The sequence below is a fragment of the Scyliorhinus torazame genome, chromosome 24 (genome assembly GCF_047496885.1).
Source record: "Scyliorhinus torazame isolate Kashiwa2021f chromosome 24, sScyTor2.1, whole genome shotgun sequence".
Lineage (NCBI taxonomy): Eukaryota > Metazoa > Chordata > Chondrichthyes > Carcharhiniformes > Scyliorhinidae > Scyliorhinus > Scyliorhinus torazame.
The window spans coordinates 42,122,800-42,147,789 of record NC_092730.1 but is presented as its reverse complement, the minus strand read 5'-3'; the positions used below and the strand labels follow the sequence as shown (position 1 = coordinate 42,147,789).

The 24,990-nt window shown below is 45.7% G+C and overlaps 4 non-coding genes across 4 annotated transcripts; 1 reads left to right on the top strand and 3 right to left on the bottom strand.

Annotated features, from left to right (window-relative positions):
- Positions 1-2,892: 2,892 nt before the first annotated feature.
- On the bottom strand, positions 2,893-2,975 carry trnal-cag (transfer RNA leucine (anticodon CAG)). Its single transcript has one exon. It is a non-coding gene; the product is annotated as a tRNA-Leu (tRNA).
- A 2,798-nt stretch (positions 2,976-5,773) lies between these two features.
- Positions 5,774-5,845, bottom strand: trnam-cau (transfer RNA methionine (anticodon CAU)). Its single transcript has one exon. It is a non-coding gene; the product is annotated as a tRNA-Met (tRNA).
- Positions 5,846-13,296: 7,451 nt separating this feature from the next.
- trnam-cau (transfer RNA methionine (anticodon CAU)) lies at positions 13,297-13,368 on the bottom strand. The gene has a single exon. It is a non-coding gene; the product is annotated as a tRNA-Met (tRNA).
- Positions 13,369-24,131: 10,763 nt separating this feature from the next.
- Positions 24,132-24,213, top strand: trnas-uga (transfer RNA serine (anticodon UGA)). Its single transcript has one exon. It is a non-coding gene; the product is annotated as a tRNA-Ser (tRNA).
- Positions 24,214-24,990: the final 777 nt, after the last annotated feature.

Below are 24,990 nucleotides of genomic sequence, written 5' to 3'. Positions count from 1 at the left end.
TGGGTGACTCTCTTCCGGGTCGGACGTGAGGCAAGGTTTGAAGAAATCAGTAACAGCGTGATGAATGCTCCCAGAGAGTGAAACTTCCGTCACGAACTTCATTCTATGAAGGTGATTCCAGTCACTCCCCACTTTCCCATCAGAATAACGTCACAGAATCAATCACATCACCTTCACAGAACAACCATTCAGCACGAAAATAAATTATCTGAACTATGCTGACCAGTATTAGTGTGTTCAAAAGTGTGTTCCTGTTGAAAGAAAAAATAAGGAAGTGAATAGTTGTGTGGCTACCGCAGGGCAGTAATGACGTAGCTCCTGGTTGAAGGAGCAAAGTGCGCAGCGGAAGCGTGCTGGTTCATTGGCCTAAGGTCGAGGAATCGAGGGTATTCTCTGCTATTTACATTCTCCCTCACACCAAAAGTAAACATAACGCAGATTCCTGTTTGCTTTGCAGCAAATACCTATCAGAAACTTTTTGCAGTCTCATCCTGACATTAGTCCCAGGAATGAAGGAGGCAGCATGGCACATTACAACATTGTAAAGCTCACACATAGGGAACCACAGAGAAAATTCTTTAAAGTCTCAGACGGTCTGACAGCATCTGTAGGGAGAGAAAAGAGCTAAAGTTTAGAGTCCAGGTGACTCTTAGTCAAAGCTGCTCGGGAAACGTTATCCAGCAGTTCCCCACAGAGGGGCAATATAGATATATAACGATATCCAGTAATAACTCACAGGGGGCCAATAAGGAAATAAAGCTTTATCGAGCAATGAATCACAATAGAAACCGAGTTCCCAACTTCCCCTCTCGGACGGATGTGAACAATCCAACCAGCCAGACTACTTACAAGAAATGAAGACGAATTTGTCCCGGAGTCCTGGGATCAATATTCATTCCTCAACCAGTTTCACTGAAGCAGGTTATAGAGCCATGAACTGCGCTTTTGCCTGTGGAGTCTTGCTGTGCGTATTTAAGCGGAATCTGATGACCTGAGACCAATGTTTTTCCACTGAAAGGGAGGTATTGGATCTTCCTGGAGCAATTTAACCTCGTGGAGGAAAAGTCAAAATCAGGGGTGTGAGTGGAACCCACGCCTCCAGAAGAGACTGCGACCTGAACGTAGCTCCTTAGCCGCTCGGCCATCCTGATGCGCTCGCGTCAAATCTAAGATCCGTGCAGAAATCGACTTAAATTCTATCTTCATCGTAATTTCATTTCAAACAAGATATGTTTTCCTAATTTTGAACCCCAGGCAGTCCTGTATCTGAGTGCCATCGTTGTCCAACTGCTGGGGGTTAAGGACCTTCTCAGTGCTGCATTCATCAGTTTGCTCTAATCAACAAGGACCAAATTCCCGCTCAACCTGTTCCTCGCACGACGGTATTGAATGTCTAAGATCTGAGAGACGTGAAGTATCCAATTGGAGAGTTGCATTCTGGCGATTGCAATATCTCTCCACAGCTGCTCCCTGTGCTGGTTTCAGAGACATGGAGCCGAACAACCCCTCCAGTGTCCAAACAGGTGAACGGTCACCCAGTAGAGGCGCCAGAAGAGTGTTCTGGGAGAAGTCAACTTAGTCACATCGACTGCAGTGTGGGTAGCTGAAGAACAGGTGTCAAAGACCGGATCAGACTGAAAGCAAAACTTTGATACCAATAAATAAAATCGCAGATGTGCTGCTGACAAATAGCAACTTGTTTCCGTTTGGTGTGAGTGAGAACACGAATTGCAGAGGATGGTTTCAATCCATCGACTTCTGGGTTATGGGCCCACCAAGCTTCCGCTGCGCCACTCTGATCGTGGTTGACTCTTTTCGGGGTCGGACTTGAGGCAAAGTTTGATGAAATCAGTAACAGCGGAATCAATGTTCCCAGAGAGGTGAAATTTCCGTCCCGAACTTCGTTCTATGAAGATGATTCCTGTCACTCCCTACTTTCCCATCAGAACAACGTCACAGAATCAATCACATCACCTTCATAGATCAATCATTTAGCACGAAAGTAAATTATCTGAACTATGCTGACCAGAATTAGTGTGCTCAAAAGTGTGTTCTTGTTGAAAGAAAAAATGAAGAGGTGAATAGTTGTGTGGCTACCGCAGGGCAGTAATGTTGTAGCTCCTGGTTTAAGGAGCAAGTGCCGCAGCGGAACTGTGCTGGGGCATGAGCCGGAGGTCCAGGAATCGAGGGTATTCTCTGCTAATTGCATTCTCCCTCACACCAAAAGTAAACATAACGCACGTTCCTGTTTGCTTTGCAGCAAATACCTATCATAAATTTCTTGCAGTCTCATCCCGGCATTAGTCCCAAGAATGAAAGAGACAGCATGACACATTACAACATTGTAAAGCTCACACATAGGGAACCACAGAGAAAATGCTTTAAAGTCTCAGCAGATCTGACAGCATCTGGAGTGTGAGAATTGAGCTAACGTTTCGTGTCCAGGTAACCCTTTGTCAAAGCTACACCGGAAACGTTATCCAGCAGTACCCCACAGAGGGGCAATATAGATATATAACGATATCCAGTAATAACTCACAGGGGGCCAATAAGGAAATAAAGCTTTATCGAGCAATGAATCACAATAGAAACCGAGTTCCCAACTTCCCCTCTTGGACGGATGTGAACAATCCAACCTGCCAGACTATTTACAAGAAGAGAGGACGAATTTTACCCGGAGTCATGGGATCAATATTAATTCCTCAACCAGAGTCACTAAAGCAGATTATCGAGTCATGAGCTGGGCTTTTGCCTGGATTTGTCTTGCTGTGCATATTAAAGCAGGAATCTCATATCCTGAGACCAACGCTTTTCCATTGAAAGGGAGGTATTGGATCTTCCTGAGGTTGAAAATCTTGCTGGAGAAATTTAACCTCGTGGAGGAAAAGTTAAAATCAGGAGTGGGATTCGAACCCACGCCTCCAGAAGAGACTGCGACCTGAACGCAACGCCTTAGACCGCTCGGCCATACTGATGCGCTGGCGTCAAAACTAAGTTCCGTGCAGAAATCGACTTAAATTCTATCTTCATCGTGTTTTCATTTCAAACAATATATGCTTTTCCTACCTTTGAACCCCACCCAGAAACCTGTATCTGAGTGCCATCATTGTCCAAGCCGCTTGGGGTTAAGGAGCTTCTTATTGCTGTGTTGATCAGTTTGCTCTAATCAACAAGGGCCGAATTCCCGCTCAACCTGTTCCTCATGCGAAGATATTGAGAGTCTCAGATCTGAGCGACGTGAAGTATAAAATTAGAGAGTTGCATTCTGGCGACTGCAATCTCTCTCCACAGCTGCTCCCGGTGCTGGTTTCAGAGACATGGAGCCGAACAACCCCTCCAGTGTCCAAACAGGTGAACGGTCATCCAGTAGACGCGCCAGAAGAGTGTTCTGCGAGACGTCAACTTAGTCACATCGACTGTACTGTGGGTCGGTGAAGAACAGTTGTCAAAGACCGGATCAGACTGAAAGCAAAACTTTGATACCAATAAAGAAAATCACAGATGTGCTGCTGACAAATAGCAACTTGTTTCCGTTTGGTGTGAGTGAGAACACGAATAGCAGAGGAATGTTTCGATCCATCGACTGCTGGGTGATGGGCCCAGCACGCTTCCGCTGCGCCACTCTGATCGTGGTTAACTCTTTTCGGGGTCGGACTTGAGGCAAAGTTTGATGAAATCATTAACAGCGTGATCAATGTTCCCAGACGGGTGAAACTGCCGTCCCGAACTTCGTTCTATGAAGATGATTCCAGTCACTCCCCACTTTCCCATCAGAACAACGTCACAGAATAAATCACATCACCTTCACAGAACAACCATTCAGCACGAAACTAAATTATCTGAACTGTGCAGACCAGTATTAGTGTGTTCAAAAGTGTGTTCCTGTTGAAAGAGAAAATGAGGAAGTGAATAGTTGTGTGGCTGCCGCAGGGCAGTAATGACGTACCTCCTGGTTTCAGGAGGAGAGTACGGTCGGGAAACCGTGCTGGGCCATTACCCTGAGGACGAGGAATCGAGGCTGTTCTCTGCTATTTACATTCTTCCTCATACCAAAAGTAAACATAACGCACGGTCCTCCTGTTTGCTTTGCAGCAGATACCTATCAGAAATGTCTTGCAGTCCCATCCCGACATTAGTCCCTGGACTGAAGAAGAGAGCATGACACATTACAACATTGTAAAGCTCACACAGAGGGAACCACGGAGAAAATGTTTTAAAGTCTCAGCATGTCTGACAGCATCTGCAAGGAGAGAAAAGAGCTAACTTTTCGAGTGCAGGTTACCCTTAGTCATATCTGGACCGGAAACGCTCTCCAGTAGTACCCCACAGAGGGGCAATATAGATATATAACGGTATCCAGTAATATCTCGCAGGGGGCCAATAAGGAAATAAATCTTTATCGAGCAATAAATCGCGATAGAAACCGAGTTCCCATCTTCCCCTCTCGGATGGATGTGAACAGTCGAACGTGCGAGACTATTTACAAGAGAAGACGAATTTTACCCGGAGTCCTGGGATCACTATTAATTCCTCAACCAGAGTAACTGACGCAGATTATCGAGTCATTAACTGGGCTTTTGCATGTTGGATCTTGCTGTGCGCATTTAAGCGGGAATCTCATGTACTGAGACCAACGCTTTTCCATTGAAAGGGAGATATTGCATTTTCCCGAGGTTGAAAATCTCGCTGGAGAAATTTAACCTCGTGGAGGAAAAGTCGATATCAGGAGTGGGATTTGAACCCACGTCACCAGAAAAGACTGCGACCTGAACGCTGCGCCTTTGACCACTCAGCCATCCTGATGCACTGGCGGCAAAAGTAAGATCCGTGCACAAATCAACTTAAATTCGGTATTAGATTAGCCTTCACAACTTGATTCAACCCAAAGACGCCAGGTGGAATTTTCTTTTAATTCCCCATTAATTCAAGCAAACACTTAGCTGTTGCGAAGTGAACTTTAGTTGGTACCACGATGTCCTGAAAACAGCCTTGCATGTAAGGACGGATATTGAACCTTAGCCTATTCGAGTAAGAGAGAGAAAACACGAAGAGCAAAGCAACATTTGTCCAGTATGAAGCTGCACATCAGCACTCTCTAGAAAGTATGGTACAAGCCATATCATCTTGCTGCAGAAACCACGTATTATGGGTACTTGGTAGACAATCAGATGCCTGAAAGATAAAAATACTAGAGAAAGTTGCCCACCCCAGGAAACCCTAGTAAAGATAGATAAATTCTATCTTTATCGTCATTTCATTTCAAACAGCATATGCTTTTCCTACTTTTGAATCCCAGCCAGTCTCCTCTATGTGAGTGTCCTCCTTGTCCAAGCCGCTGGAGGTTAAGGAGCTTCTCATTGCTTCATTGGTCAGGTTGCTTCAATCAAGAAGTACCGAATCTCCGCTCTACCTGTTCCTCACACGAAGATGTTGAGAGACTAAAACCTGAACGATGTGAAGCATCCAATTGGAGAGTTGCATTCTGGCGACGACAATCTCCTTCCAAAGCTGCTTCCGGTCTTGTTTTCACAGAAAAGTAACCGAAGAACCCCTCCAGTGTCCAAACAGGTGAACGTTCATCCAGTACACGCGCCAGAAGAGTGTTCTGGGAGAAGGCAACTTAGTCACCTCGACTGTACTGTGGGTAGCTGAAGAAAAGGTGTCAAAGAGCGGATCGGAGTGAAAGCACCATATTGATACTAATAAAGAAAAAGGAAGATGTGCTGTTGACAAATCGCCACATGTTTCCGTTTGGTGTGAGTGAGAATATAAATAGCAGAGGATGGTTTCGACCCATCGACCACTGGGTTATGGGCCCAGCACGCTTCCGCTGCGCCACTCTGCTCGCGGTTGACGCACTTCGGCGTCGGTCTTGAGGCAAAGTTTGAAGAAATCAGGAACAACGTGAACAACGTTCCCAAAGAGGTGAAACTTTCTTCCCGAACTTCATTCTATGAAGGTGATTCCAGTCACTCCCACTTTCCCATCAGAACAACGTCACAGAAGAAATCACATCACCTACACAGAACAACCACTGAGCACGAAGGTAAATTAACTGAAATATGCTGACCAGAATCAGTGTGCTAAAAAGTGTGTTCTTGATGAAAGAATAAATGAGGAAGTGAATAGTTGTGTGGCTACCGCAGGGCAGTAATGTTGTGTCTCCTGGTTTAAGGAGCAGACTGCCGCAGCGGAAGCGTGCTGGTTTATTAGCCTGAGGTCGAGGATTCGAGGCTGTTCTCTGCTATTTACATTCCCCCTCACACCAAAAGTAAACGTAACGTACGTTCCTGTTTGCTTTGAAGCAAATACCTATCAGAATGTTTCTTGCAGTCTCATCCCGACATTAGTCCCATGAATGAAGAAGACATAAGAACATAAGAACTAGGAACAGGAGTAGGCCATCTGGCCCCTCGAGCCGGCTCCGCCATTTAATGAGATCATGGCTGATCTTTGTGGACTCAGCTCCACTCTCCGGCCCGTTCACCATATCCCCGAATCCCTTTATTCTTTAGAAAGGCATCAATCTTTTTCTTAAAAACGTTTAAAGAAGGAGCCTCAACTGCTTCACTGGGCAAGGAATTCCAGAAATTCACAACCCTTTGGGTGAAGAAGTTCCTCCTACACTCCGTCCTAAATCTACCTCCCCTTATTTTGAGGCTATGCCCCCTGATTCTGCTTTCACCGACCAGCGGAAACAAGCTGCCCGCATCTATCCTATCTATTCCCTTCATAATTTTATATGTCTCAATAAGATCCCACCGCATCCTTCTAAACTCCAATGAGTACAGTCCCAGTCTGCTCAACCTCTCGTCATAATCTAATCGCCTCAACTCTGGGATCAACCTAGTGAATCTCCTCTGCAGTCCCTCCAGTGCCAATATGTCCTTTCTCAGGTAAGGAGACCAAAACTGAACAAAATACTCCATATGCGGTCTCACCAACACCCCATACAATTGCAGCATAACCTCACTAGTCTTGAACTCCATCCCTCTAGCAATGAAAGACAAAACTCGATTAGCCTTCTTAATCACCTGTTGCACCTGCGCACCAACTTTTTGCGACTCGTGCACCAGCACACCCAGGTCCCTCTGCACAGCAGCATGTTTTAACATCTTACCGTTTAAATAATAATCCATTCTGCTGTTATTCCTCCCAAAATGGATAGCCTCACACTTGGCAACATTGAACTCCATCTGCCAGACCCTAGCCCATTCACCTAACCTATCCAAAACCTTCTACAGACTTCCGGTATCCTCTGCACTTTTTGCTTTACCACTCATCTTAGTGTCGTCTGCAGATTTTGACACATTGCACTTGGTCCCCAACTCCAAATCGTCTATGTAAATTGTGAACAACTGCAGGCCCATCACTGATCCTTGAGGGACCCCACTAGTTACAGGTTGCCAACCAGAGAAACACCCATTGATCCCCACTCTCTGCTTTCTGTTAGTTAACCAATCCTCTACCCATGCTACCACTTTACCCTCAATGCCATGCATCTTTAGTTTATGCAGCAACCTTTTGTGCGGCACCTTGTCAAAAGCTTTCTGGAAATCCAGATATACCACATCCATTGGCTCCCCGTTATCTACTGCACTGGTAACGTCCTCAAAAAATTCTACCAAATTAGTCAGACACGAACTACCCTTTGTGAACCCATGCTGCGTCTGCCCAATGGGACAATTTCCCTCCAGGTGCCCCACTATTTCCTCCTTAATGATAGATTCCAGCATTTTCCCTGCAACCGAAGTTAAGCTTACCGGCCTATAATTACCGGCTTCCTGCCAACCTCCTTTTTTAACCAGTGGTGTCACGTTTGCTACTTTCCAATCCTCTGGGACCACCCCAGAGTCTAGTGAATTTTGATAAATTATCACTAGTGCGTTTACAATTTCCCTAGCCTTCTATTTTAACACTCTGGGATGCAGCCCATCAGGGCCAGGAGACTTGTCTACCTTTAGCCCCATTAGCTTGCCCAATACTGCCTCCTTAGTGATTACAATCATCTCAAAGGTCCTCACCTATCATATCTTTATTTCCATCAGTCACTGGCATGTTATTTGTGTCCTCCACTGTGAAGACTGACCCAAAATACCTGTTCAGCTCCTCAGCCATTTCCCCGTCTCCTATTATTAAATCTCCCTTCTCATCTTCCAAAGGACCAATATTTACCTTAGCCACTCTTTTTTGTCTTATATATTTGTAGAAGCTTTTACTATCTGCTTTTATGTTCTCAGCCAGTTTACTTTCATAGTCTACCTTATTCTTCTTTATGGCTTTTTTAAGTAGTTTTCTGTTGTGCCTTAAAGACTTCCCAGTCCTCTAGTCTCTCACTAATTTTTGACACTTTGTATGTTTTTTCCTTCAATTTGATACTCTCCCTCACCTCCTTAGATATCCACGGTCGATTTTTCCCCTTTCTACCGTCTTTCTTTTTTGTCGGTATGAACCTTTTCTGAACACTTTGAAAGATCGCTCGGAAGGTTCTCCACTGTTCCTCAACTGCTTCACCATGAAGTCTTTGCTCCCAGTCTACCTTAGCTAGTTCTTCTCTCATCCCATTGTAATCGCCTTTGTTTAAGCACAAAACACTAGTGTTTGATTTTACCTTGTCATCCTCCAACTGTATTTTAAATTCCACCATATTCTGGTCGCTCCTTCCAAGAGGATCCCGAACTATGAGATCATTCATCAATCCTGCCTCATTACACAGGACCAGATCTAGGACCGCTTGTTCCCTTGTAGGTTCTATTACATACTGTTCCAGGAAATTGTCCCGGGCACATTCTATAAACTCCTCCTCAAGGCTGCCTTTACCAACCTGGTCAAACCAATCGATATGCAGATTAAAATCTCCCATGATAACCGCTGTACCATTTCTACATGCATCTGTTATTTCTTTGCTTATTGCCTTCCCTACCATCCTGTTACTATTTGGTGGCCTATAGACTACTGCTATCAGTGCCCTTTTCGCCTTACTATTCCTGATTTCCCCCAAATTGATTCAACCTTGTCCTCCATAACACCAATATCATCCCTTACTATTGCCCGGACGCCATCCTTAAACAACAACGCTACACCACCGCCCTTACCGTCCATTCTATCCTTTCGTATAGTCTGAAACCCTTGGATATTTAACTCCCAGTTGTGACCATCTTTTAACCATGTTTCAGGAATGGCCACTAAATCATAGTCATTCACGATGATTGGCGCCATCAACTCATTTACCTTATTTCGTATACTCCGAGCATTCAGGTAAAGTACACTTATGTTGTTTTTTATGTCTTTGTTATGAATCCTAACACCTTGATCAGTAACTTTTCGCAATTTATTTTTCCTCTTACCATTTCTCCTAATTTTCCTTGTCTTTGAACCCATATCTCTACATAATAACCTGTCACGTAACCTGCTGCCTTAATCTCCATTAACCATTATACTGTCCATAGCTTTACATTTCCCTTCCCCCCCAACTTGCTAGTTTAAAGTCCTTGTGACCAACCTATTTATCCTATTCGCTAGAACACTGGTCCCAGAATGGTTCAGGTGAAGTCCGTCCCAACGGTACAGGTCCCTCCTGCCCTAGTACTGATGCCAATGCCCCATGAAATGGAATCCTTCTTTCCCGCACCACTCCTTTAGTGCGGGAAACTTCTCTAATTTTCCCAACCCTATGCCAATTGGCACGTGGCTCGTGTCGTAATCCACAGATTATAACCCTGGAAGACCTGTTCTTTAATTTAGTCCCTAGTGTTTGATAATCCCCAAACAGGCCCTCTTTCCTAGTCTTACCTATGTTGTTAGTCCTCACGTGGACCACAACAACTGGATCCTCCCCCTCCCTCTCCAAAATAATTTCAAGCCGCTCAGAGATGTCCCTCACCCTGGCATCGGGCAGGCAACATAACATGTGGGACTCTGGATCTGGCTTACAAAGGATGACATCAATCCCCCTAATTATAGAATCCCGTACAACTACCACTTGTCTTTTTGCTCGCCCCTCTTGAATGGCTTCCTGTACCACGGTGCAGTGGTCAGTCAACGCATCCTCCCAACAGCCCTCTTCCTCATCCACACAGGGAGTAAGTACCTCCTGCCTGTTGGACAAGGTCAAGGGCAGAGGCTCCTCAATTCCTAAACTCAGGATCCTCCTACATGCATCCCTTGCAGTCACACCACTCTGTCCCTGACCACTGTCCGAATTAACAGTACTTATTCTACCGGGTGTGACTGCCTCCTGAAACAAAGCGTCCAGCATGACACATTGCAACATTGTAAAGCTCACGCAGAGGGAACCACGGAGAAAATGTTTTAAAGTCTCAGCAGGACTGAAAGCATCTGCAGGGAGCGAAAAGAGCTAACGTTTCTAGTCCACGTGACAATTTGTCAAAGCTGCACGGGAAACGTTATCCAGTAGTACCCCATAGAGGGGCAATATTGATATATAACGATATCCAGTAATACCTCACAGTGGGGCAATAAGGAAATAAAGCTTATCGAGCAATAAATCACAATAGAAACCGAGTTCCCAACTTCCCCTCTCGGACGGTTGTGAACAATCCAACCAGCCACACTATTTATAAGAAGAGAAGACGAATCTTACCCGGGGTCCTGAGATCAATATGAATTCCTCAACCAGAGTCACTGAAGCAGATTATCGAATCATTAACTGGGCTTTTGCCTGTGGGGTCTTGCTGTGCGTATTTAAGCAGGAATCTCATGACCTCAGGTAAACGCTTTTCCAATGAAATTCCTGAGGTTGAAAATCTTGCTGGAGAAATTAAATCTCGTGGAGGAAAAGTCAATATCAGGAGTGGGATTCTAACCCACGTCTCCAAAAGCGACTGCGAGCTGAACGCAGCATCTTAGACCGCCTGGCCATCCTGATGCGTCGTCGTCAAAACTAAGCTCCGTGCACAAATCGACTTAAATTCAATCTTCATCGTCGTTTCATTTCAAACAAGACATACGTTTCCTCCTTTTCAACCCCAGCCAGAGTCCTGTATCTGAGTGCCATCCTTCCCCAAGTCGCTGGGGGTTAAGCAGCTTCTCATTGCTGCATTGATCAGTTGCTCCGATCAACAAGGACCGAATTCCAGCTCTATCCGTTCCTCACACGGAGGCACTGAGAGTCTATGATCGGAGCGACGTGAAGTATCCGACTGGAGAGTTGCATCCTGACGACTGGAATTTCACTCCACAGCTGCTTCCGGTGCTGCTTGCACAGACAAGTCGCCGAGAGAAATCCTCCAGTGTCCAAACAGGTGAACGTTCATCCAGTAGAGGGAGAAGAGTGTTCTGGGAGAAGTCAACTTAGTCACCTCGCTGCACTGTGGGTCGCTGAAGAACAGGTGTCAAGGAGCGGATCAGACTGAAAGCAAAAATTTGATACTAATAAAGAAAAAGGCAGATGTGTTGCTGACAAATAGCGACTTGTTTGCTTTTGGTGTGAATTAGAAAATAAACAGGAGAGAATGCTTTCGATCCATTGACCTCTGGGTTATGGGCCCAGCACGCTGCCGCTGCGCCACTCTGCTCGTGGTTGATACTCTGCGGGGTCGGACTTGAGGTAAAGTTTGAAGAAATCAGTAACAACGTGATCAACGTTCCCAGAGCGGTGAATCTGTCGCCCCGAACGTCATTCTATGAAGGTGATTGCAGTCATTCCCCACTTTCCCATCAGAACAACGTCAGAGAAGAAATCACGTCACCTTCACAGAACAGCCATTCAGCACGAAACTGAATTATCTGAACTGTGCCGACCAGAATCAGTGTGCTCAAACGTGTATTCTTGTTGAAAGAAAAAATGAGGAAGTGAATAGTTGTGTGGCTGCCGCAGGGCAGTCATGCCGTACCTCCTGGTTTAAGGAGCAGAGTGCGGTAGTGAAACCGTGCTGGGCTATTACCCTGAGGACGAGGAATCGAGGCTGTTCTCTTCTATTTACATTCTCCCTCGCACCAAAAGTAAACATAACTCACGTTTCTGTTTGCTTTGCAGCAAATACCTATCAGAAATTTCTTGCAGTCTAATCCCGACATTAGTCCCAAGAATGAAGGAGACAGCATGACACAGTGCAACATTGCAAAGCTCACACATAGGGAACCACGGAGAAAATGCTTTAAAGTGTCAGCAGGCCTGGCAGCATCTGTAGGGAGGGAAAAGAGCTAACTTTTCGAGTGCAGTTGACCCTTAGTCAAAGCTGGACCGGAAACGTTCTCCAGTAGTACCCAACAGAGGGGCAATATAGATATATAACGATTTCCACTAATATCTCGCAGGGGGCCAATAAGGAAATAAATCTTTATCGAGCAATACATCGCGATAGAAACCGAGTTCCCATCTTCCCCTCTCGGATGGATGTGAACAATCGAACCTGTCAGTCTATTTACAAGAGAAGACGAATTTTACCCGGAGTCCTGGGATCACTATTAATTCCTCAAGCAGAGGAACTGAAGCAGATTATCGAGTCATTAACTGGGCTTTTGCATGTTGGGTCTTGCTGTGCGTATGCATATTGGGTCTTGCTGTGCGTATTTAAGCAGGAATCTCATGTCCTGAGACCAAAGCTTTGCCATTCAATGAGAGGAATTGGATCTTCGTGAGGTTGAAAATCTCGCTGGAGAAATAGGCAATATCAGGAGTGGGATTTGAACCCACGTCTCCAGAAAAGACTGCAACCTGATCGCAGCGCCTTGGATCACTCGGCCATCCTGATGCGCTGGCATCAAAAGCACGATCCGTGCACAAATCGACTTTAATTCTATCTTTATCGTCATTTCATTTCAAACAAGATATGCTTTTCCTACCTTTGAATCCCAGCCAGTCTCCTCTATGTGAGTGTCCTCCTTGTCCAAGCCGCTGGATGTTAAGGAGCTTCTCTTGCTTCATTGGCCAGTTTGCTTCAATCAACAAGTACCGAATCTCCGCTCTACCTGTTCCTCACACGAAGATGTTGAGAGACTAAGATCTGAACGATGTGAAGCATCCAATTGGAGAGTTGCATTCTGGCGGCGGCAATCTCTTTCCACAACTGTTTCCGGTGCTGCTTTCACAGAAAAGTAACCGAAGAATCCAACCAGTGTCCAAACAGGTGAACGTTCATCCAGTAGACGCGCCAGAAGAGTGTTCTGGGAGAAGGCAAATTAGTCACCTCGACTATACTGTGGGTAGCTGAAGAACAGGTGTCAAAGAGCGGATCGGACTGAAAGCACCATTTTGATACTAATAAAGAAAAAGGCAGATGTGCTGCTGACAAATCGCCACATGTTTGCGTTTGGTGTGAGTGAGAATATAAATAGCAGAGGATGGTTTCGATCCATCGACCGCTGGGTTATGGGCCCAGCGCGCTTCCGCTGCGCCACTCTGCTCGCGGTTGACGCTCTTCGGCGTCGGTCTTGAGGCAAAGTTTGAAGAAATCAGTAACAACGTGAACAACGTTCCCAAAGAGGTGAAACTTTCTTCCCGAACTTCATTCTATGAAGGTGATTCCAGTCACTCCCGCTTTCCCATCAGAACAACGTCACAGAAGAAATCACATCACCTTCACAGAACAACCATTGAGCACGAAGGTAAATTAACTGGAATATGCTGACCAGAATCAGTGTGCTCAAAAGTGTGTTCTTGTTGAAAGAATAAATGAGGAAATGAATAGTTGTCTGGCTACCGCAGGGCAGTAATGTTGTGTCTCCTGGTTTAAGGAGCAGAGTGCCGCAGCGGAAGCGTGCTGGGTTATTAGCCTGAGGTCGAGGATTCGAGGCTGTTCTCTGCTATTTACATTCTCCCTCTCACCAAAAGTAAACGTAACGTACGTTCCTGTTTCCTTTGAAGCAAATACCTATCAGAATGTTTCTTGCAGTCTCATCCCGACATTAGTCCCAGGAATGAAGAAGACAGCATGACACATTACAACATTGTAAAGCTCACACAGAGGGAACCACGGAGAAAATGTTTTAAAGTCTCAGCATGTCTGACAGCATCTGCAGCGAGAGAAAAGAGCTAACGTTTCTAGTCCACGTGACAATTTGTCAAAGCTGCACGGGAAACGTCATCCAGTAGTACACCACAGAGGGGCAATATAGATATATAACGATATCCAGTAATACCTCACCGTGGGACAATCAGGAAATAAGGTTTATCGAGCAATAAATCACAATAGAAACCGAGTTCCCAACTTCCCCTCTCGGCATGTGAACAAGCCAACCAGCCACACTATTTATAAGTTAAGAAGACGAATTTTACCAAGGGTCCTGGGATCAATATGAATTCCTCAACCAGAGTCACTGAAGCTGATTATCGAGCCATTAACTTGGATTTTGCCTGTGGGGTCTTGCTGTGCGCATTTAAGCAGGACTCCCATGACCTCAGGCCAACGCTTGTCCAATGATCTTCCTGAGGTTGAAAATCTGGCTGGAGAAATTAAATCTCGTGGAGGAAAAGTGAATATCAGGAGAGAGATTCTAGCCCACGTCTCCAAAAGAGACAGCGAGCTGAACGCAGCATCTTAGACCGTCTGGCCATCCTAATGCGTCGTCGTCAAAACTAAGCTCCGTGCACAAATCGACTAAAATTCAATCTTCATCGTCGTTTCATTTCAAACAAGACATGCGTTTCCTCCTTTTGAACCCCAGCCTGAGTCCTGTATCCGAGTGCTCCAAATGTGGCCTTACCATTGTTTTGTACAGCTGCATCATCACCACACGGCTCTTAAATGCAACCCCTCTGTTAATGAACGCTAGCACACCATTGGCCTTCTCCACAGCTCTATCCACTTGAGTGGCAACTTTCAAACATCTATGAACATAGTCCCCAAGATCTCTCTGCTCCTCCACATTGCCAAGAACCCTACCGTTAACCCATTATTCCGCATTCATATTTGTCCTTCCAAAATGGACAACCTCACAGTTTTCAGGATTAAACTCCATCTGCCACTTCTCAGCCCAGCTCTGCATCCTATCTGTCTCTTTGCAGCCGACCATAGCCCTCCTCACTATCCACAGCTCCACCAATCTTCGTATCGTCTGCACATTTACTGACCCACCCTTCAATTCCCTCATCCAAGTCATTAATGAAAATCACAAATAGCAGAGGACCCAGAACTGATCCCTGCGGTACGCCACTGGTAACTGGGATCCAGTCTGAATATTTGCTATCCATCACCACTCTCTGACTTCTATCGGTTAGCCAGTTCGTTATCTAACAGGCCAAATTTCCCACTATCCCATGCCTCCTTACTTTCTGCATAAGCCTACCATGGGGATCATTATCAAATGCCTTAGTAAAATCCATGTACACTACATCCACTTCTTTACCTTCATCCACATGCTTGATCACCTCCTCAAAGAATTCAATAAGACTTGTTAGGCAAGACCTACCTCTCACAAATCCGTGCTGACTATCCCTAATCAAGCAGTGTCTTTCTAGATACTCAGAAATCCTATCGCTCAGTGCCCTGTCCATTACTTTGCCTACCACCGAAGTAAGACTAACTGGACTGTAATTTCCAGGGTTATCCCTATTCCCTTTTTTGAACAGGGGAACGACATTCGCCACTCCCCAATCCCCTGGTACCACCCCTGCTGACAGTAAGGACGAAACGATCATTGCCGACGGCTCTGCAATTTCATCTCTTGCTTCCCATAGAATTCTTGTATATATTCCGTCAGGCCCGGAGGACTTGTCTATCCACAACTTTTACAAAATGCCCAACACATCTTCCTTCCTAACAAGTATTTCCTCGAGCTTACTGTTTCACACTATCCTCTCCAACAATATGGCCCCTCTCATTTGTAAATACTGAAGAAAAGTACTCGTTCAAGACCTCTCCTATCTCTTCAGGCTCAATACACAATCTCCCGCTACTGTCCTTGATCGGACCTACCCTCGCTCTAGTCATTCTCATATTTCTCACATATGTGTAAAAGGCCTTGGGATTTTCCTGGATCCTACCCGCCAAAGATTTTTCATGCCCTCTCTTAGCTCTCCGAATTCCTTTCTTCAGTTCCCTCCTGGTTATCTTGTATCCCTCCAGCGCCCTGACTGAAACTTGTTTCCTCAGCCTTACAGATGTCTCCTTCTTCCTCTTAACAAGACATTCAACCTCTCTTGTCAACCATGGTTCCCTCACTCGACCACCTCTTCCCTGCCTGACAGGGACATACATATCAAGGACACGTAGTACCTGTTCCTTGAACAAGTTTCACATTTCACTTGTGGCCTTCCCTGACAGCCTATGTTCCCAACTTATGCACTTCAATGCTTGCCTGACAACATCGTATTTACCCTTCCCCCAATTGTAAACCTTGCCCTGTTGCACGCACCTATCCCTCTCCATTACTAAAGTGAAAGTCACAGAATTGTGGTCACTATCTCCAAAATGCTCCCCCACTAACAAATCTATCGCTTGCCTTGGTTCATTACCAAGTACCAAATCCAATATGTCCTCCCCACTGGTCGGACAATCTACATACTGTGTTGGAAAAGCTTCCTGGACACACTGCACAAACACCACCCCATCCAAACTATTTGATTACTCATGGACAAAGACGAGAGTGGTCCTAAAGAAAGAGTGCTAAATTGGGGAAAGGCCACGTATAACAAAATTCGGAAGGAACTAGGGAATGTGGATTGGGAGCAGCTCTTTCAGGGTAAATCCACATTTGAAATGTGGGAGTCTTTTAAGGAAAGGTTGATTCGAGTGCAGGACCGACATGTCCCTGTGAAATTGAGGGATAGAAATGGCAAGATTAGGGAACCATGGATGACGGGTGGAATTGTGAGACTTGCGAAGATGAAAAAGAAAGCATACATAAGATCTAGGCGACTTAAATCTGATGAAGCTTTGGAGGAATATCGGGAAAGTAGGACACATCTCAAACGCGCAATAAAGAGTTCTAAAAGGGGTCATGACATATCTTTGGCTAACAGGGTTAAGGAAAATCCCAAAGCCTTTTATTCGTAGAAAGGAGCAAGAGGGTAACTAGAGAAAGGATTGGCCCACTCAAAGACAAAAGAAGGAATTTATGCGTGGAGTCAGAGGAAATCGGTGAGATTCTTAATGAGTACTTTGCATCTGTATTCACCAAGGAGAGAGACATGACGGATGTTGAGGCTAAGGATGGATGTTTAAATACTCTAGGTCAAGTCGGCATAAGGAAGGGGGAAGTTTGGGTATTCTAAAAGGCATTAAGGTGGACAAGTCCCCAGGTCCGAATGGGATCTATCCCAGGTTACTGAGGGAAGCGAGGGAAGAAATAGCTGGGGCCTTAACAGATATCTTTGCAGCATCCTTGAGCACTGGTGAGGTCCCGGAGGACTAGAGGATTGCTGATGTTGTCCTTTTGTTTAAGCAGGGAAGCAGAGATAATCGTGGGAATTATAGACTTGTGAGCTTGACGTCAGTGGTAGGCAAACTGTTGGAGAAGATACTGCGTGATAGGATCTATTCACATTTGGAAGAAAATAGACTTATCAGTGATAGGCAGCATGGTTTTGTGCAGGGAAGGTCATAACTTAGAAACCTAATCGAATTATTTTAGGAAGTGACAACGTTAATTGATGAGGGAAGGGCTGTAGATGTCATATACATGGACTTCAGTAAGGCGTTTGATAAAGTTTCCCATGGCAGGTTGATGGAAAAAGTGAAGTCGTATGGGGTTCAGGGTGTACTAGCTAGATGGATAAAGAACTGGCTGGGCAACAGGAGACAGAGAGTAGTGGTGGAAGGGAGTGTCTCAAAACGGAGCAAGGTGACTAGTGGTGTTCCACAGGGATCCGTGTTCGGAGCACTGTTGTTTGTGATATACATAAATGATCTGGACGAAGGAATAGGTGGTTTGATTGGCAAGTTTGCAGATGATATTAAGATTGGTGGAGTTGCAGATAGCGTGGAGGACTGTCAGAGAATACAGGAAAATATAAATAGATTGGAGAGTTGGGCAGAGACATGGCAGATGGAGTTCAATCCAGGCAAATGCGAGGTGATGCATTTTGGAAGATCTAATTCAAGAGCAGACTTTACGGTCAATGGAAGAGTCCTGGGGAAATTGATGTACAGACAAATCTGGGAGTTCAGGTCCATTGTACCCTGAAGGTGGCAACGCAGGTCGATAGAGTGGTCAAAAAAGCATACAGCATGCTTGCCTTCATCGGACGGGGTATTGAGTACAAGTGTCGGCAGGTCATGTTACAGTTGTCTAGAACTTTGGTTAGGCCACAGTTGGAATACTGCGTGCAGTTCTGGTCGCCACATTACCAGAAGGATGTGGATGATTTAGAGAGGGTGCAGAGGAGGCTCACCAGGATGTTGCCTGGTATGGAGGGTGCTAGCTATGAAGGAAGGTTGAGTAGATTAGGATTGTTTTCATTGGAAAGACGGAGGTTGAAGGGGGACCTGATTGAGGTCTACAAAATTATGAGAGGTATATACAGGGTGGATAGCAACAAGCTTTTTCCAAGAGTGGGGGTGTCAATTACAAGGGGTCACGATTTCAAGGTGAGAGGTGGAAAGTTTAAGGGAGGTGTGCGTGGAAAGTATTTTACGCAGAGGGTGGTGGGTGTTTGGAACGCTTTGCCAGCGGAGCTGGTAGAGGCGGGCACGATAGCGTCATTTAAGATGCATCTAGACAGATATATGAATGGGCGGGGAACAGAGGGAAGTAGATCCTTGGAAAATAGGCGACAGGGTTTGATGAAGGATCTGGATCGGCGCAGGCTGGGAGGGCCGAAGGGCCTGTTCCTGTGCTGTAATTTTCTTTGCTCTTTGTTCTTTGTAAAGACTTTCCACTCAATGTTTGGGAAGTTGAAGTCACCCATGACTACTATCCTGTGATATCTGCACCTTTCCAAAATCTGTTTCCCAATCTGTTCCTCCACATCTCTGCTAATATTTGGGCCCACAGAAAACTCCCAACAAGGTGACCGCTCCTTTCCTATTTCTGACTTCAACCCATACTACCTCAGTAGGCAGATCCTCCTCGAACTGTCTGTCTGCAGCTGTTATACTATCTCTAAATAGCAATGCCACCCCCCCCCACCTCTTTTACCACCCTCCCTAATCGTATTGAAACATCTATAACCAGGGACCTCCAACAACCATTTCTGCCCCTCTTCTATCCAGGTTTCTGTGATGGCCACCACATCGTAGTCCCAAGTACCGATCCATGCCTTAAGTTCACCCACCTTACTCCTGATGCTTCTTGCGTTGAGGTATACACACTTCAACCCATCTCCGTGCCTGAAAGTACTCTCCTTTGTCAGTGTTACCTTCCCCACTGCCTCATTACACGCTTTGACGTCCTGAATATCGGCTACCTTAGTTGCTGGACTACAAATCCGGTTCCCATTCCCCTGCCAAATTAGTTTATACCATCCCGAGGATTACCAGAAAACCTCCCTCCCAGGATATTGGTGCCCCTCTGGTTCAGATGCAACCCATCCTGCTTGTACAGGTCCCACCTCCCCCAGAATGCACTCCTATTATCCAAATACCTGAAGCCCTCCCTCCTACACCATTCCTGCAGCCACGTGTTTAACTGCACTCTCTCCCTATTCCTAGCCTCGCTATCACGTGGCACCGGCAACAAACCAGAGATGACAACTCTGTCTGTTCTGGCTTTTAACTTCCAGCCTAACTCCGTTTATTACCTCCACACCCTTTTTCCTACCTACCTCGTTGATAGCAATGTGCATCACGACTTCTGGCTGCTCACTCTCCCCCTTAAGGATCCTGAAGACACGATACGAGACATCCCTGGCACAGGCACCCGGAAGGCTACATACCTTCTGCGAGTCTCGCTCGCGACCACAGAATCTCCTATCTATTCCCTTAACCATTGAATCTCCTATTACGATTGCTTTTCTCTTCTCCCCCTTCCCTTCTGAGCCCCAGACCCAGACTCAGTGCCAGAGAGCTGGCCGCTAAGGCCTTCCCCCGGTAGGTCACCCCCCCCCCCCCAACAGCATCCAAAACGGTATACTTGTTTTGAAGAGGAACGGCCACGAGGGATCCTTGCACTGTCTGCCTGTTTGTTTCCATTCCCCTGACTGTAATCCAGCTACTCTTGTCCTGTACCTTGGGTGTGCTTACCTCCCTGTAACTATTCTCTATAACCCCCTCTGCCTCGTGGATGATCCGAAGTTCATCCAGCTCCAGCTCCAGTTCCCTAACACGGTCTCTGAGGAGCTGAAGTTGGGTGCACTTCCCTCAGGTACAGTCAGCGTGGACACCGGTGGTATCCCTCACCACCCACATCCTACAGGATGAGCATGTAACTGCCCTAGCCTCCAACCCTTCTTGCCTTACAGATTATAGCTGCCCTGTGGATCAACTGGACTTCCGGCCTCTGACTCTGCTCCCAGTCAGCTGCACACTCTTTAAACTCCTGGTTCCGTTCTCGCTCTTTGCTGAAATGAAGTTAAAGGAGCACCTTACTAAATCCTCACCTAACTCCCTCAGTCACCAAACACTCACTGTAGCAGTCAAATGCACCAAATTCATCACTCAGAGGAAACAAAGTGTGCACTGTAGCTGGATCACTTTTATACTGTGATTCTAGCCTCTGGAGACTGGCCTAATCCAATTAGCTAATCAATAAGCTCCAGCTGCAAGTACGTACAAGTAGAACCTTTGTTTAAAGCTTGTTGAAAATTCACCTTCTCAACCAAACAGGAACTTTTAAGTTAATTAACTAAATAAAAGAAAGACTAGACTTTAGATCAAAATTAACCCTTGTACACCCTCAGTCACGAAACTCTCACTATAGCACGCAAATGCACCAAATTCCGAACTCAATGAAGAACGCCTCCAGTGGACAAACAGGAGGAACTTCATTCAGTGGAGGCGGCAGAGGAGGATTCTGGAAGAGGTCAACTGAGTCACCTCGACTGTACTGTGGGCAGCCGAAGAACAGGTGTCAAGGAGCGGTTAAGCGCCAAACACGTCCCTCCCTACTTTTCCTCAAAACTGCTCCCGCGTTCAGTCAATGGCACCATATCGATCGCACAGATGTTAAAAAGTGCTTTGCAGGGTTCGTCCGGGCTTGGAACCCGGGACCTCTGGCATTTTATCGCAGCAGAATTGCCTACGTGAGAATCGCCAAAGCGAGAATCATACCCTTAGACAAACGAGCCACCTTCTGATCAACGTCCCGCTGAAACAATCTTACCATTACTTCCCAACCGAAGCTTATTTTATTAACTGAATGGGCTTCTTAATTCCTGTTGAATTTGGTTTGGTTGTTAAAGTAAAATCCAAATAAACTCTTTTTTGTCCCTTGCTTTTCTTATCGGCGTCATTGGGTCAATTTGGTTCTTTCTGGTTTGTTGGCCTCCACTGCGAACAGAACAATAGACACACGGGACCAATCTTTATAAATAGAAGCGTCGAGCACATTCTTCATAATGCAGATTCTTCATAAAATCCTGAAAGAGAATTGGAATATGTTGGAATACTCGGCTGGTCTGGCAACATCTGTGGAGAGAGAAAGTTACAGTTCCGAGTCCAGTATGACACTGCCTCCCATTCTCGGTTTCCCTCTCAGTCAATGTCTGGTACTGTATGTGAGGGTGGGATTCAGTCTCTATCAGACATTGGTACTGAATGTCAGCGAGGAAATCTTTCTGTATTTATCAATCACAATTCTTGTTTGGGAAACGTGAGATGAATACGTAACATCAGCATGGCTGTAACAGATAGAGAAAGTCACACAGAAAGAGACTATCAGGGCACACACAGTGACACACAGAAAAGGTGCAGTGCAAACCAGCAAGATACTGAGATGGAGAAATTGGGTATTTAGGACAATGTGTTTTCTGCTGCACACAGAGAGGCCCTGTTTGTAAATGTATATCCTGCTGTGTAACCGTGCTCTCTGATGTGTAACTGAGCTCTCAGCTGTGTAACTGAGCTCTCTGCTGTGTGACTGTTCTCTCTGTCGTGGAACAATGACTCTGCCGGTGACAGATCTGCACTGCACTGCACTAATTGGAGGGCTGTGACCAGTGGTGTTCCACAGGGATCAGTGCTGGGACCTTTGCTCTTTGTAGTATATATAAATGATTTGGAGGAAAATGTAACTGGTCTGTTTAGTAAGTTTGCAGACGACACAAAGGTTGGTGGAATTGCGGATAGCGATGAGGACTGTCAGAGGATACAGCAGGATTTAGATTGTTTGGAGACTTGGACGGAGAGATGGCAGATGGAGTTTAATCCGGACAAATGTGAGGTAATGCATTTTGGAAGGTCTAATGCAGGTGGGGAATATACAGTGAATGGTAGAACCCTCAAGAGTATTGAAAGTCAAAGAGATCTAGGAGTACAGGTCTACAGGTCATTGAAAGGGGCAACACAGGTGGAGAAGGTAGTCAAGAAGGCATACGGCATGCTTTCCTTCATTGGCCGGGGCATTGAGTATAAGAATTGGCAAGTCATGTTGCAGCTGTATAGAACGTTAGTTAGGCCACACTTGGAGTATAGTGTTCAATTCTGGTCGCCACACTACCAGAAGGATGTGGAGGCTTTAGTGAGGGTGCAGAAGAGATTTACCAGAATGTTGCCTGGTATGGAGGGCATTAGCTATGAGGAGCGGTTGAATAAACTCGGTTTGTTCTCACTGGAACGAAGGAGGTTGAGGGGAGACCTGATAGAGGTCTATAAAATTATGAGGGGCACAGACAGAATGGATAGTCAGAGGCTTTTCCCCAGTGTAGAGGGGTCAATTACTAGGTTTAAGGTGAGAGGGGCAAGGTTTAGAGTAGATGTACGAGGCAAGTTTTTTACGCAGAGGGTAGTGGGTGCCTGGTACTCGCTCCCGGAGGAGGTGGTGGAAGCAGGGACGATAGTGACATTTAAGGGGCATCTTGACAAATACATGAATAGGATGGGAATAGAGGGATACGGACCCAAGAAGTGTAGAAGATTGTTGTTTAGCCGGGCAGCATGGTCGGCACGGGTTTAGAGGGCCGAAGGGCCTGTTCCTGTGCTGTACATTCCTTTGTTCTTTGGTTGAGTCAAATCATTCCCTGTTGTGTAAATCGATCCGTCTGAAGCAGAACCTTTCTGCGCCATGACAGAGACGAAATTTCAATTCCAGATTTATTCAATCTTATCACCAAGGGTTAGTTCACACCACTGGATTCCCAGTCAAGCGACATAACCTTGTGTTTTTGTTATGAAGACTGTTAATTCAGCATGAATATTTTGAGATACTAATATGGAAACGCCCAACATGGGGCTCGAACCCACGACCCTGAAATTAAGAGTACCATGTTCTACCGACTGAGCTAGCCGGGATGGTGCTGCACTATCTATTAAACCTCTTCTTGCAGAGTAGCGGAGGTGCTCATTCGGAGGGTCAGTGTTGACTCGTTGGGTCGAATGGCCTCCTTCTGCGCTGGAGATTTTACGATTCGATGGTACAAGGAGGTTGATGCGGTGGAGTCCTTCTGCCATACTGCCCACTCCTGACACCATGTAGAAATGCTGGTCTCTCAATGACTGGCGACCAAGGTCTTGTAATAAAAAATAATTAAATTAATAATTGAGCAGCCCCTCCTGGCTTGTGCTCTGACCGCGATCCGGGGAGAACTGCTCGAATCCAGACACGTGATCATGTTAGTTGCCTCATCAGGTCATCACGTGACCATTCGGCCTGTACAGGTCTCCTTCTGTGCCGTGATTTCTAGATTCCATCATTTTTATTTTCTTCCAGACTGGGAAGTGTGGTCCTGTTCCATTTGAATTTCTAATATATTTCCAATGTAACTGATGTTGTTACACAAACTATTAAATCAGTGGAATTGTGCGTCTAGGGAGTTGAGATTTTCGAGTCTCTCAAGGCTTCTCTCCAAATCCAATGGCCATTTTCCACGAAGTTTCAACCCCTCCTCACATAAATACTATTAGAACATAGAAAAATACAGCACAGAACAGGCCCTTCGGCCCACGATGTTGTGCCGAACCTTTTTCCTAGATTAATCATAGATTATACAGTGCAGAAGGAGGCCATTCGGCCCACCGTGTCTGCACCGGCCGACTATTGGTCGCTTGAATGGAATAACTTCCTGGAGTGATTCCAGGCTGGTTTTAGAATGTATTTCATCGACCAAATAACTAATGAATGACGCATTGAACGCAGCTGCGATGGCCGAGTGGTTAAGGCGTTGGACTTGAAATCCAATGGCGTTTCCCCGCGCAGGTTCGAATCCTGCTCGCAGCGACTGTGTTTCGAAATGTTTGTTCAACTCCCCGCACAAGCCGCTGACTCGAAAATTAATACGTTTTCCGATGGTTTGTAAATAAGATGTTTGAACGTTAATCAAGTTCAGTCAGTTATTAGCATTTTTTTGGGGGGCGGGGGGGGGGACTGAACGAAATATTCAGATGAATAAGGAACTCACACCCAAAACAGCAATCAGTAAATAATAACATTTCCTGCAACGTTCGGAAGGAGAAGCAGCAACGGCAGCGAATGGAAACGTGGTTCGGTTTCATTCAGCTGAATGTATTTCTGGGTAAAAAGATCGAGGCAGAAATGGAACATTTTAAAAAAATATTTTCTTGTTCTCTTTCCTTTGTCTCTCTATCTGTTTCTTTGTTTCTTTCTCTCTCCCTCACTCATTGTTTTTGTGCTTCTCCGGGGACTGATTGGATACACAGCGAAACTCAGCCCCATCTCATTCCAACTCTTTTGGACCAACACGTCCTGGTGATGGACGGTCCTGAATCAGTGGAAGAATCGACAACCTATTCCATTCTTGGCTCTGTGAGAAGTCCCATTCCTTGTTGTGAGTTTCTCTGAGATAAAGGGATCGAGAGAGAACGAGGTGACTGCAGTCTGACTCTTACTCTGAAAACCTGTTAGTGCGCCCTTGTACAAAGTGGATGTGTCTGAGAACAGGAGGAAAGCAGATCATGGGCCTGTGATTGATTTTATTGAGCAGGACCTTGAAAAGTGATGCAATCTTCTAACCAGTCAGCGCCTGTCTGAGAACTG